This window comes from Cavia porcellus, unplaced genomic scaffold, assembly GCF_034190915.1.
Source record: "Cavia porcellus strain 051 isolate PalLab524CR breed Dunkin Hartley unplaced genomic scaffold, mCavPor4.1 scaffold_15, whole genome shotgun sequence".
NCBI lineage: Eukaryota > Metazoa > Chordata > Mammalia > Rodentia > Caviidae > Cavia > Cavia porcellus.
In genome coordinates, this window is record NW_026947498.1 from 33,870,304 (window position 1) to 33,885,106 (window position 14,803).

A 14,803-nucleotide genomic window follows, 5' to 3' on the forward strand; every position below is an offset into this window, starting at 1 on the left:
ATATCAAAAGAATGAAAATGTGAACCCCCATTGATTTCAAGTCTGAGTAAACAAATGATATAAAACAGATAGTTTTGTTCAAGTTAAGCCTACACTTGACAGGAAAAAAGATATCCCGGCACTTTAGCAAGGCCCTTGATCTAGGGATACACTCTGGGGGTAAGAAGTCTCTCTCCTACAATTGCAATCAGGCCCTGTGAAACCTACTGCACGTATAAGTGTGTAGGATTGATAACCATATTATTAAGTTTTTGTTGAACAGAACTGGTTGCAGTCTTGCTGTTTGAAATCTCTCTTTATATGCTCCACTTTTGTATCCTGAATAACTATTTGTAAGAGGACAATATGTAAATATCAACTAGTGATTTCTTACTGTTTATTCTTTCTTTGAAAGTATGGATTATTTCTACCCATTTTCTGTTTTGTTTAATCTTTCTTTAAATAAAATTTAAAAAGAAATCTTGAGAGCTACACTGGATAACTTTCAGAGCACACCACACCAGCGAATAAAAACAAAGCTTATTTCCTCAAGGCTGTGTGAATTAATCCCGGCTTAAATAAATAAGCAAACAATTAGATTGCATCCTCTTTTAAAAAAAAGTCTATTTTAAAACAAGTGAATATTTGTTTACATTTTTAAAAAATAATTACAAACCTTATATAGACATGATTTCTACTATTAAGTATGTTTTCTAGAGGGCCTTATCAGTTTTGTTGCTTTATATAATTATTCTGTCAATGACTTTAAAATTTAAAATTTTTTTCTATCATTTCAGTTGTAACACAAATCCTGTTCTAACTGCAGTGTCAGTCCACTGCAGCAGCATAAGGTTAGATTTGCTCCCAAAGTACCTAAGAAGATGTGGATGAGTTTGAACTCCTCCTGATTCAAAGGCAGCAAAACTTCTGTACTGAGGTCTCATAGACAATGTGCTTCTTCAGAACATGCCGCTTTCCTTTCTGGATGGACCAGTCTTTCCTTTCTCGCGTACAGTGATGCTCCTTGCCCTACTCAGGCAGGGTGATGCTCCTTGCGCTTCTGCAAGCAGATTGGCTGCACCTAGCAACAAAATGAGGAGGTGAGTGAAAAAGATCCTCCCATTACATATGGAAAGCATTCCTTTGGGCATGGTTAGCAACAAATCTTGTATTTCAGTTCTAATTAAACTCTGTCATCTTCTATGTCTGTAAGAATCCCAGAAATCTCATCAAATGGACTTTTTAAAATCCCTGTTCTTCCTAGACTGTTACTCCTTTAGAGCTTCATTAAGCTAACTCCCAATTCAGGATCCAGCTCTGTTTGCTGGAGAGCAGTAGATGGCCATGCCCACTTCCTGCTGTTTCCCCTGAAATTTCACTACTTCATATTTTTTGTGTATTTTTTTTACTGTGTTTGAGATTTTATATGTTATTTTGTAATTAAATCATTTCTTTTAAAAATACCTTTCCCCAGGAAATTGAAAGCCTCTCGTTCAATGCAAAAACAACATCTAGGTCATAAACCTGCCAATAAAATTAAGAGAAAGAGACATGCTGGAACCATTAGTTATATTTTTCTGAATTCCTTATAAAACTTCATTGAATCCTCTATATCAGCATTTACTATTTCAAAGTATATATTTATCTACTTAACAGTACAGAAAATGTTTTTAGACGATGTTCGAAGGTTCCGTATGTATCTTGAATGCTTTGGATTCAGAAGGTTGAGAGTAACCTCTGTAGAAAACGGTATCTCTCATTCACCTTTACTCTAAAGAGGAGAAAACAGAATTGATAGCTGAAATGAAAAGGTCACAATAATTCCTATACAGGTTAGCATTTAATAACCATCTCACCAGAGGGCTGAGAAGTCAGAGGCTAGAAAAAACTTCATCTCTAGGCTTTGCCTATTTCTCTGGTCTACTATATCTATGATGAAATAACTACTATTAAGCTATTGCTGAACTCATGGTTGGAAAAATGTTCACAACCAGTTTTACCTCCAAGGTATATTCGATTCCCATAAACCATCTGTTAAAAAGCTTTTTCTGGGTCCTGCATAAACTTCTTCCCAAAATACATTTAAGAATATTCAACACACATATCACACACACACACACACACACACACACACGCACACACACACACACACACACAGAGAGAGAGAGAGAGAGAGAGAGAGAATTTATTCCATTATAGTAGGGGAAATGCTGCTGCTAGGAAATGGAATAGCTAAATAAATATATGACATCCAGTTAAATTTGAATTATAGATAAAAACGTTTTCTTACAAATATATCACAAATAATGCATGGCATATATTTTTACTAAAAGATTATTCACTGCGAGATTTAAATTTCATTGATCACCTGTATTTTTATTCACCAAATCTAGCAATTTAGAAAGATCACAGAATGGAAGTTGGTTTAAGAGAAATGGAAAATTGAACAGGGTTGACAACCTGCAAATTTTACCAATTTGTGAGGATATCAAGCAGAAAATCTAGGTGGATTACAAATAAGAGAGCATATAGATCCCTGGAATCATTAGAGCACCAGGCAGGGATAGGGTACTCAGAACCCTAGGTTTATTATCATGGATTTCTAAAGGCCTATACATATTTTCCAGGAATAATCTGGCATTTCCTATGCTTGTCAAAATTTAAGGAAGGTCAAGAAGTACTCTTGTCTGTCTGTTGCTTGCCTCCTCCACTAAGGTTTGACCTGTTTGTCAGAAACTTGTATGGTTCCAGCCACATCAGCCTGGCAACACAGGAGAGCTCAGTTATGACCTCTGGGGCCATGATAGGTGATCTGATACTAGTGAGATATTACATTTTGCTGGACTGCACAGGAGACACTGAGGCAAGTGATGCAGCACTGACAGGGGACTATAGATAGGCACAACTGCCAATGGATTACTGTAGGAGATGGTGGCATTTTTCATTAAAGTAGTATTTTTTAAAAAAAAAATTAAAGCCCTGCTGGCTGGGTGGTACATGCCTGTAATCCCAACAGTCAGGAGACTGAAGCATGAAGATTGACATAAATTGGAGGGCAGCCTAAGCTACATAGTGAGTACATAGCCAGGATGCACTACATAGGAAGACCCTGGCTCTTAAATAAATAAATAGCCCTTCTCTGCAGGTAAGCACTAGGAACTGGTCATCAGAATCTTCCATCTTCTGAAGGAAAGGAAGCATGTCTCTGAGGTTCTCAGCCTCATAAAGAGGGATTTCTTAGCACTGACTCAACTTTAATGAACACCAGATTGAGAATAATTTAGCAGGAACACTAAAACTGGAGGCCACTAATTACAACTTGTGAATCTCCAACTCGATTTGAATTAAAAATAGAGGTGTAGAAAAAGACTTATCCAACTGAAATATGAATGCTTAGAGCACATTGGAATCATGAAAAACATAATACAAAAAACTCAGTGTTTGATGGCAAATGATTTATTCAAACACTGGAAGTTTCAAGAAACTATAAATAAATGAAGCATAACTTCAGACATTAGAAAATACTTTGAAGGACAATGCCAATCTTGAGGAAAGCATAAACTTATGACTTACACATACCCTCCCCGGTGGTCTAAGTTATTGCTAGATTACATATAATATCTAACACAATATAAACTCTATGTATTGTTTGAGGAATCATAATAAACAAAGAGAAAAAACAAGGAAAAGGGTCAAAAAGAAGTGAGAGTGATCCTTAAATGAAATGCAGCCTATAGAATTCTAAGGAGTTATGGAACAAGTACTCAACATTATATTGTTAGATTAGCACTTGCTAAAGTTAAGCAATCTAGTACTACTCTTCTGAAAGAAGACATCATGGCTAGTGTAAACTTGTAACCTCATAGCTGAAATGCATTACAAATTAGAAATCTCTTAGAAATGCTAAAGAAACAGATTGATGTGTTGACCACACTAACTATGGTAGCCTAACTAATGGTCCCCCAAAGATGTCCATATCCTGACCCCAGTAACATATAAACATAGTTCAAGGCAAAAAGAACTTTGTAGATATGATTAATTTAAACTGGGACTATGGATCAATGGTAGAGCTCTTGCCTGGCATGAACAAGACCCTGAGTTCAATACCCAGTATCACAAAAACACCAATAAAAATTTAAGGATTTTAGATTTTAATTACCCTAGATTATCTGTTGGTGAAAGTAACCACAGGGGTTCTTGTAAAAGGCAGACAAGAAAGAAATGATTCATTGGAAACAGGATTTGAAGTGATGTAGCAATGAACAGAATGGTATGAGTGCCTACTAAGGCCTAGGAAAAAGAAAGACTGGATTCTGCATCAGGTTCTGTAGAGAAAATACAATTAATAGGTTCCTTGATTTTACCCCAGTGACACTGATTTCAGACAGGATGACCAGCCTATAAGATCATGAATTTGTGATGCTGAAAACAGATAACTTTGTGGTAATTTGTTACAGCAGCCATCAGAAATAGACACACGTCTCCTGATGGGATCAGGTACTAACCATGATCTCTGCCTCTTCAAAGCTTTTCCCCTACTCAGCATCCCTCCCACGATGAGCTTCAGCCATGAAGTTTCCATCTTGGAGCCAGCTGACTATAGACTGAAATCATGGACCAAATGAACCTCTCCTCCTTTAAGCAGAGGGTGTTGTGTAGTCAGCCCCAGCAATCACAATGGTAAGTACTACAATAGTCATTTTCCTAATTATCAGAAAAAAAGTTCTGTAGTAATCAGAAAGCCATAGTCAGAAAGTAGAAGGAAAACTCATGAAAAAAAATTGTTTCCTTTCTCAACTGTGTCAAGGAGAGAAAATTCATTTTCATGGACTATTCAATTTACAGTGAATTTGCCACAAGTAAAAGAAAAAAAAAAGATAAAGGAAAATCATTTCAAAGCAATTGAAATGACCAACCATGCATGGAAAGAGATGGTTACCTATTAAATATAAGCCCAAAGCTCTCAGAAAAATTGGAAATAATCACTGACAAGTATCAATGTTGGTGTATTTCCCTTGAGAGAAACGCATGATAGTGGGTTAGGAATACTGATGATGGGGGGAACTTTGGTAAGTTAAGCCTGAAAAAATGGAAACGGGGAACTTTACAGAAAAAGTTTGCAGGTAAGAATTTACTATGAACATTGTGATAAGTATCTTTATGTTCCTGGTATTCCAAATTGGATGTTTGGCAGAGAGAAGGGCACCAGGGAATTCCCTTAAAGACCATATTCACATACCCTAAGGAAGAAGATATTGATACCGGATACTGCAGACACTGTGTGTCTAGTGACTGGTAAGGACCAGATGCCAGCCCCACCAACTTGGAAGCCCCAGAGGAGGATATGTGGCAGGTGTGACATCAGGGAAGGACAGAAAATATCACACCTGAGTTCCTGTTATTGGCATATGGCAAGCACATTCATCTGACTTAAGTTTCTCTGCTGAATGTGGAGTCTGTTCCTTAAGTAGTCTGCTAAAACAACATAGTCTGCATTTATTTTAATGAGTACATATTAGTTTTACAGGTTAATGGATTTAATTTTGTCAGATCTATAAATGCATGCAACGTACTTTGATTGTTTTCACTCTCCACCCAACCCTCCACTGCCTTTCTCTCCTCCCTCTTTTTTCCTCCTCTTCTCTAATAGTCTGCTTCAACTTTCATCTTAATTCTCCTTTTGTCTCTCTCTTGGATACCACATATGGCTTCTACTTTATTTTTTAGATAGTACAATAATTCATAGTATTTTTCTTGTTGTGACTTATGAAAATTCTTCTATGATCAAAAACAACAAATTTATTTTATTTCTAAAAGCAGAATTTTCTCTTGATTAGCTTCCCTGTCTTATTAAGCATCAATTCACTAAAATCGAGGGTGATAAATATTTGAAGTATATGTCATTGTTTGTTAGAAAATTAATTTCATAGAGAAGTTCCTTTGTTTCTATGAAACAGGGTTTTCTTCTGTGAAAGATAATGAATAATGTTTCAGCTGGTGATTTTAAAGTCTATAAAAGTGGTTGAGGGTTTGGCCCAGTCTCACATTTTGAGATTTCAAAATTTAAATTCCATTTGTGCACAAATACCAAGGGCAGAAATTTACTTTATGACACTAACAGGCTTCATAAAGAAATTCCAGTGTGAAAGAGATACTCAGCTCATGGCTCCTCTGTGCTTCTCAGGAAACCCGACTCACCCTGGACTGCAGCCCCACGGGAGCTCCACTCTGTGCTCCTCGGATGCTCTGGCCGCCTTTGCTTTCCACTGGCGCCCCCAGCACCACACGCTCCTCTTCTCTTAGTTCCCTCCTGTCCTTTGTCCTGAGGTGCTTTTCTCCTTAACCTTTGCTTATCCTCCCACTAAAATTAACTTCCACGGAAATTTCCAATTGAAACTAGCTCCTCTTGTTTCTCTTTCTTTATACCCTGTGATTCTCCAATTTCCTGGGCCAAGAGTTATGACACTTTGTGTTGCATAATTATGCATGTATTTCTTGAACGTGCATATCCATCCCACTACTCCAAGTAGTCAGGGATTAGATCTTTTCTGTTTGCTTGTGTGTTTACCATATCCAGTGTTACGAAAAGGCACAGAGAATGCTCGTAGCCTTTGGATAGGCCAGTTCTTCCCCTGCATGTGTGTTCCTCAGGTTTTGTACAGTAACAACGCCTAATGGGCAACCTCCAGCAGGTACTCACCTTAAGGTACTCACTGTAAGGATTTACTATCAGCTACAGATCTGTGGAACCTGCTTTTTCATGACTTTGGGTCTGTTCTCCCTGAGCAGTTCTGTTTATAGTCTGAGCCCAGGATTTTGAACAATGGATGAATAGGTATCTTTTTTTTTTTTTTTTTTTTTAATGAGGAATGTCTGGAGCACAATAGGACAGAGCTCTGCAAACTTTTTGAGAGGTCCTAGGGAATTGTTAGTGATTGAACTCCACTACCTCAGACATATTTGGCAAGTGCTTTAACACACTCCACGCTCCAAGAACACTTCTTAAAGTCTCAAGTTGAATTCTTACACCCATGTCCAGCTGCAACACACTGGTCACAGCAAGTCTGTGACCCAAGTCAGTGGAATGAGGTGAATTTTGTCCAGTTGGAAAACCCTAGATGTAGGTAATTTTTTGCTAGAAGGTTATGGGAAAAGACTTGTGCCATTACTTTGTGCCTAAAAAGCACACTTTAGTGTCTGGCAGACAATAAATATTAACTAAGTACTTTGTGAATAAACTGCACCTGGCAAACAATTCTCTAGAGTGATTTTTAACGATGTTTGGGAGTGGTACCAGTGTTAATATAATGGCTCTTTAACCTTCAACTGATATATACAATGCCTAGTTTAATTTTTTACAGTGCATTTTTCTTTCTCTTATGTGTGTTGAAAATTTTTTGAGAATACATTTATTCATGTTTTATTTACATTTTTCTTATTGTTTCCATTTTTAACAATCTGTGGTACTTTGACCACATAAGTAATGATATTATCAACATGTCTCAATTTTTTTAATAAATATTTTGGCAAGCACAATTATTCTACATTTTAAAATAACAACTTATGTTCTATAAGATGGATACATCACAATTTATTTTCTAGTCTTTTGCTGGCTAAATTGTTTTCATTTGTAAATAATACTGTGATGAAGATCTTTATAGATCATCAGGCTTTCACTTTTTTTTTTTAAATCCTAGAAAAAGCAGAAACAAGTCCGAATTTTTTTTTTAATTCCTGTCATCTTTTAACAAAACATTACTCAAGAATGTAGTACTACTTTTGACTTTCTTACCCACAAGAGGATTCAAGATATGCCTATAATCCTGAACCTAAATATTAACATTAGCAACGTTTTGGGGAATATGTCACTCATAGTAACGCTAAGAAGGGATAAAGGACAGGCTGCCTCTTAAGGAGTATTCTTTCTGAAAGGTTTTTGCCCCAGATGGGACACTATCTGATGAAGCTGGGAGGTGGAACCAAGGGCCTCTACCTTGAGGTCACAATTCCCATCCATAGGCAATTTCCCTGTGGTGCCAAATGAATACCAACGGGCTACCAGTGCATCACTAACGCCCCTTAGGCACCACCCCAAACCTAAGCTACATGTATGTCCCACACCACATGTCTGGCGGAGAGAATGCCAGTCTCAAGAGGGTCAGGGAGTCTCTGCCCACATTCTTAAAATAAAGGTCTCTTTTATTTCATACTTCTTTTCAGCTGCGCCAAACTCCTATCAGATGGTATCCTTCCACGCTGAAAATTCTGTCACTTTGAAGGAAAGCAACATAAAAAGATGTTTGGAAACAGACTAGGCAGATTGTTCTGCTGAGAAACTAAAGGAAAAAAGTTTGGGACTGGAGCAAAGAAGAGATGTTTGGGAGATGACACGGGGCTACAGGTCTCACCACCCCTCAGTCGCAGCCTGGTTCAGCTCTAAAGACCCCTGGGCCCCACATCCCCGGAGGGCCCCATGCGGAATCTCAGGGCTGTGATTCCCCTCCAAGTGCTTGGAGAAAGCGACTGGAGCCCTCGTGGAGGACCTAGTAAAGGAATTAGACTGATTTATCCTTCCCTGGGTGTGAGAGAAGGAGTCGGGAGAGCGGCCAAATGCTCAACTTGGGAACACCTGAGCCACGTCCCTGGTGGCCCGGGGCAGAGCCTTTGCCCCAGATGAGGTGTCTGCTGGCCTGGGTTCCTTGGTGCTCTCGGCTCATCGCCTCTACCTCACCCCCACTCCCAACAACTCCCAGAAGAGGGCTGCCCTCCTCAGAGAAGGGCCAGGGCACAAAATTGAAGGAAACATTTGATCTACTAGTGATGCACCAGACTCTCCTCTCCAGGGACTGAAGAGCAGAGACTCCCTGAGCGAGGAACATGCAAGTGGTGAGGCAAAGTCTTCAAAGGTGGGACTGCAAAGTGAGCTCAGTCTTGGTTCTAAGTGAGGAAATTCCCTCCTGGGCCTCAGCCCCGCCCTGCAGGGGTCCCCTCTGCTGCATTTCATCTCACTCTCCCAGGCAACTGCAGTCTGAGGTACCGCTGCACTTTAAACTGATTCTTAAGGGAATCCAGTAACACTGAGTGCTAGGTGTGACACAGTGGCTCTGGGGTTTCCCAATTATTCGCCCAGCCCAGAATCCTGACTGCTTCTTGGTGGCCTTGCCATCCTGACCAAAACCATGCCAAGGCCACCAAGAATCAGCCAGGATGATGCATGCTATGCACAACGTAATGGCTACAGACCCAACACACATACCTACTGCGAGTTACTCATTAAATTATTAAATTGAGACAACCAACAAAATTATGAAGCCCTACTTTGTAGCATTTGAGCATTTCCATATATAAATATCCGTGATAGCCTATTTTAAATACAAATATGTAGTCATTGAATAGAGATTTGGAAAGTGATTCACAAATGAGCATTCCATATATTATTTCCACCACAACAGTGTACCTGGCATAGCCTCAAGAACACAGAAAAGAGCAAAATGTAGCAAGAAAATTAAGAAGATGTGAATGTTGAATAATACTAAGATTTTATTTAACAAATATATTAAATACCAGTGCATGTAATTTAATGTTTGGCTCAAATATAAAATGATTTTAGCAACTGACTTTAGTTAGCTGGTATCACGTGGCTCCAGTACATGCTTCTGTCCCATTAGGAGAGGATTTTCATGTTATCACTGTTTAGTGGAATTTTAATAAATCATAAAACAAAAAACACAATTGCAGCAAATTTAATATGCAGTTTTATTGTCATCTATAAGTGTAAGAGTGTTTGGGGCTGGAGATTTAGCCCAGCGGCATAAGCGCCTGCCCTGCAAACAGGCAGCCGTGAGTTCGATCCCTGGTACCGATGAAAAGGAAAAAGACAAAAACAAACAAACAAACAAACAAAAAAAAAAGTGTAAGAGTGTTTCTATATTTGTGCATGCACACTTAAATCCTTTTAGTAAAGCTCCACTCTGCTGAATTTATACATTTCTCTGAATCATTTTCATCTAGTACAAGTGTCAGTAAACTATTGCCAGTGGGTCTATTTAGGCTGTCCTTTTATCCTTTTATTCTCCCTTCTCGTCCCTTCCCTTCCCTTCCCTTCCCTTCCCTTCCCTTCCCTTCCCTTCCTGTCCCTTCCCTTCCCTTCCCTTCCCTTCCCTTCCCTTCCCTTCCCTTCCCTTCCCTTCCCTTCCCTTCCCTTCCCTTCCCTTTTATTCTTCTTCTTCTTCTTCTTCTTCTTCTTCTTCTTCTTCTTCTTCTTCTTCTTCTTCTTCTTCTTCTTCTTCTTCTTCTTCTTCTTCTCTTTCTTCTCCCTCTCCCTCTCTCCCTCTCTGTCATTCTGCCAGAGAGCTATGGGTGGAATTTACATACTTACCCTACAAACACAATTCTCCTTCCTACAAGAACAGTTACTTTGAATTGAAGGCATTGAGGTTAAAAACAGTAGCTAACTAGAGACAGGATAAATGATTTCCAGTACTGAAAAATAAATTGACAGAGATTACTTGTGATGCTCAGCTGTTTACTTCAGTACATGTTGAGTATGAAATAAGAAGAATCTTCTGTGAATAGCACGCTTGGAATAAATATATTTCAAAGCAGTTGAGGAAACCAATTTAGAAAAAACATGTAGAATTTGTTAAGATGTGTGTCAATTGATGATGGAAATTTTTATATGGTTAGTTCATGTAGCTGAAAAAAAGTCAATTTGGAAAAACCTAAAAGAATTATGAAAGTACAAGGTTTTATTTAAAAACCATATGCATTCACTTTGCTGCTCACTGGCAACTATTTTGCTTAAACCATTTTACTGCCATGTGCTAGTATTGTCACTGGTAATCTTCATTCACTCTGATAGACATTCTGTAGAGCAAGTTTGCTTGCTTCTTTGTCTGATTTTGGTCAGATTTTGAAGCTGAATATCCTGAAGTCATCCTAGTATACAGCAACTGGATAGGTTAGAATAATTAACACTTCTTTGAATTTTTTTGAGCTGAAGAATGAGATCAACACATCTTTCCTTGTGAACAAAAACTTATCCATGACCTCTATTAGCAACAACAGAATTTAATTTAGCTATAGATTTGATAATGTTTCTTAATAAATTCACCTGGAATTATAAGGCAAAACAGTGCTATAAGAGAAAGTTATACTGTAATACATCATTTAGACAGTGTTATATGAGACTTTAATATAATGTAAATTTATTCTGATCATTTCTTAGATATCAAAAATTAAAATGTTTTCTATTCTCATATGTATGCTTTTTTTGAGTTAGGGTGTTATTATGGAGTTCGGGCTGGCCTTGGGCTCACTGTGTAGCCCAGGTTGACCTCAGCCTCCCAAGTGCTGGAATTACAGGTGTGTCCCACCATGCTTCACCAAGCTTTTCTCACAGATATTTTGAGTATATGTGATCTCCAACAGCACTTTTCCTCATCTAAATGCAAAGACAAAGGAAATGTCCATATTTCATAAATCACTTAACTTTATAATTGAAACACTATAATTATTAAATTGGAAGTAACTGCAACATATGACATAATAAAAATAAGAAAATATACAATTTAATCAATGAAATCTATAGGATAAATGTTTGTAATTAAAGTCATGCTAGTCGAGTGATAACAGTACATGCTACCTCTATATATGAAAAACATTATTTTGGAAGATGAACTCTATATAATCTCATTTGTATCAACATTAACTGATGAGCATTTACAATAATTAGTGATGAGGAGCATATGTAAGCTCTGAGTAAATAAAATCTTATTAAAATAATGTGCTAATTGCACAGAATTATTATGTGTTCAATATCTTTAAAAATAGCAAAAATTCTCTTGTGATGTATATATCTACATAATATCCTCAAATTTGCATATTGGCCTACAAAGCATCAATATATAGAGTAGCTAATTAAGTTACTTACAAAAAATTTACTGACTCTTAATCTGCAAAGTAAATATACTTGAAATAAAATATCAATGCAATATTTATTATTATTGACATGTATAAGAATTATGTAAAAGTCATCTACATTTGTTAGTTCCATTTCTTCCCATAAGAGTTGAATATTAGTTATTACACCTTTGGATTGTGCAACAAAAATGTATTACGTCTCTATAAACAATCACTGAGCTATGATGAGTTGTCTTCACATTCCCTGTTCCTGGCAAGGTTTTCACAATGTATCACTCCAAATTCAAAACTGGTTTGCAAAGGTGATTCCCACCCAAAGTAAAATTTTAAAAAATTTTAAAGGAAAGAGAATCTACTATTTTGCACAAAAACTCTATTACTGATAAAGGGTATAAAATGATGACTTTTATAACTGTTAATTTTAGCAATCTAATCTATCCTAGGGATGCATAGTACCCAGATCATGAACTGAATTCTTTCCACAATTCTGTTCACAAACTGAATTGGATGAAACCTAAATCAAATTTCTTCATAAGGGGGACACTGAACCTAATCTGACTCAGTTCCCATCCGATTCACTTTGACATTTCCCTTGGCAATCGGGCCATCACTGACTTCTTGTTCTACCCAAGAAAACAAGAATTATCTCTCCTATACCAATTAGCTTAGTTGATCTCTTTTTGATATGGACATTATCATAACACTCCAGTTTCTAAAATTGATTGTGAATTTGTAATTTTGCAGTGTATGCTTTTTCTTACATAGCTTACAAAACAAAGACATAAAACCTCCTACCCAATGACATATACATAAACTGAAAATTCTTTAAGTCTTTGAAAATAGATATAAATTACTTCTCTATTATGTCAATTCCATAATAAAAGTTTGTACACTCAATTTCTTATAAGGAGGTAAATCTATATATTCATTGGAAGTCTTTAAACTTTAAAAATCAACTTCAAATATGAAGTCACTTACATGTCACACACATACATAAACTCTGTCAGACAAATGAGAAACTAAAAAACTCATTTGCCTTTGTAGTCATTCACTCACTAGCATATATTTACTAAATACAATTAAGTATATAGCACTATAGTAAATGTTAAATCCAGCCAAATAATAGGTACTGCACATTCACTTTTATTTAATAGTAGATTAATTTTATAAGTTTCATAAAATAGAACCAAATGAGCTACTCTTTTAATGAGCACTCCAAATATCATAATTTATTTAAAATGTTCAATATTATTTTATTGATTTCCCTAATATAGAATAATTATAGAAGTGTCACTGTTTATTTTTTCCAAGTTTTATTTCTAATTATCTTTCAGAATAAGAGTGTAAAGTCAAATTTTATTTTAAAGACTAATTTCTTCAATAGGCCTTTGCTTTAAGTCAGATTTTTCAGTACTTTTTCATTCCAGGAAGATAAATATATTTAATATATTTTAAATGGCATCATATGTTATGAGATCTCAAGGGACCTATCTTATGTGAACCAAGTGTTATTGTATAATTATTGCTTCAGATATCTCAAATGATGACTAATTAAATATGCATAAAATATATTTATCAGTGAAAAAAATTATGATGTCCCAATTTCTATTCCCTCTTGAGATTGCTTGCATCTTCTGCAAAAGAAGAAGTTTTAAGGGACAAGCGGTATAGCGACTGAGAATATGATTTAACATTAACATTTTGTAGTCCGATTAAAGCATAAGGAATACCAAAATCTTCCAAGTGTGAGTTTTGGTTTTACTAGCCACGTAATATACATAAGACTACATGTAAACTCTCAGTCTACTTTTGTATGTACCTTTTATTCTTGGAGAAATTCTGTTTCATTATTAATTTAGGTTACATAGGATCATGAAGGAATTTGCATTAAAAATTTAAAAAGGACTTAAAAAAACATATTACATATTTCTTCACTAACCTTGAAAATTACAGAATAAGACTTGGGGATTTAGTTTAGAGGCTCAAGCACTTGTCTGGTATGTGCAAGGTCATGAGTTCAATCCCTGGTATGAAACAAATGAAACAAATGAAAACAAACAAGCAAACAAAAACCAACAAATTGTGTTCAATTCTATTCCTCTAGATTTCCACTGGCTTACTTCCAAAATGAGTCATAAATCTTAACCATTTGCCACTTCTAAGAGGAAAAGATTCTTAATGTTATTCTGGAACATAAGCCGGGGAAGTCCTAACCTGCTTGGAAATTAGTTACAATCTATTTGTAAAACATAAACAAATACACAAACAAAAATAGGCAAAGGGAAAACAATGACCTTTCATTTGAGAATGAGAACAATTTGGAGATCAATGATAGATATTAGCTGGATAATCTTTACTGTTACGCCCTTTACTATAATGACTTTCCTAACCTATATGTTTGTGTTGATATATCTTTTTCAAAAGAACGATGGTAATTCTTTTTTAGAAATGCTAGCAATTAATTCATTTATTTTGAGTAAATCAAATATTACTAAATGTTTGTCCATTTCATTTTTGGGTGTTCTTTATTCTGTCTTTCTTTACTTTCCATCTGTGAAATATTAAAGGCTCAAGACCTATGGCCACATGAGAGACAAATACAAAGAATCTTCCTCAAATAATTTCATGAGCAGGTCTAAGCAAGATGTACCTTGTACTGTCTACTAAATAAAGATATGTTTGGTACCCAAAGCACACTGATGTTTGGCTGCCATAAATGATGATATTGTGACCTTCCTGTGTCTTAGCGGTGTTTGAAATACTTTGCAAGTTTTCTCAAAATACTCTGTAGGGAAGAGTGGAACATTAACTTTCTATAAATTCTCCCTGGAAGTGAGTTACATAATAAGCACAGGCAAAGCAAAGTATATTGTTAGCAAGTCTTTGTGCTCATAAGTGCACA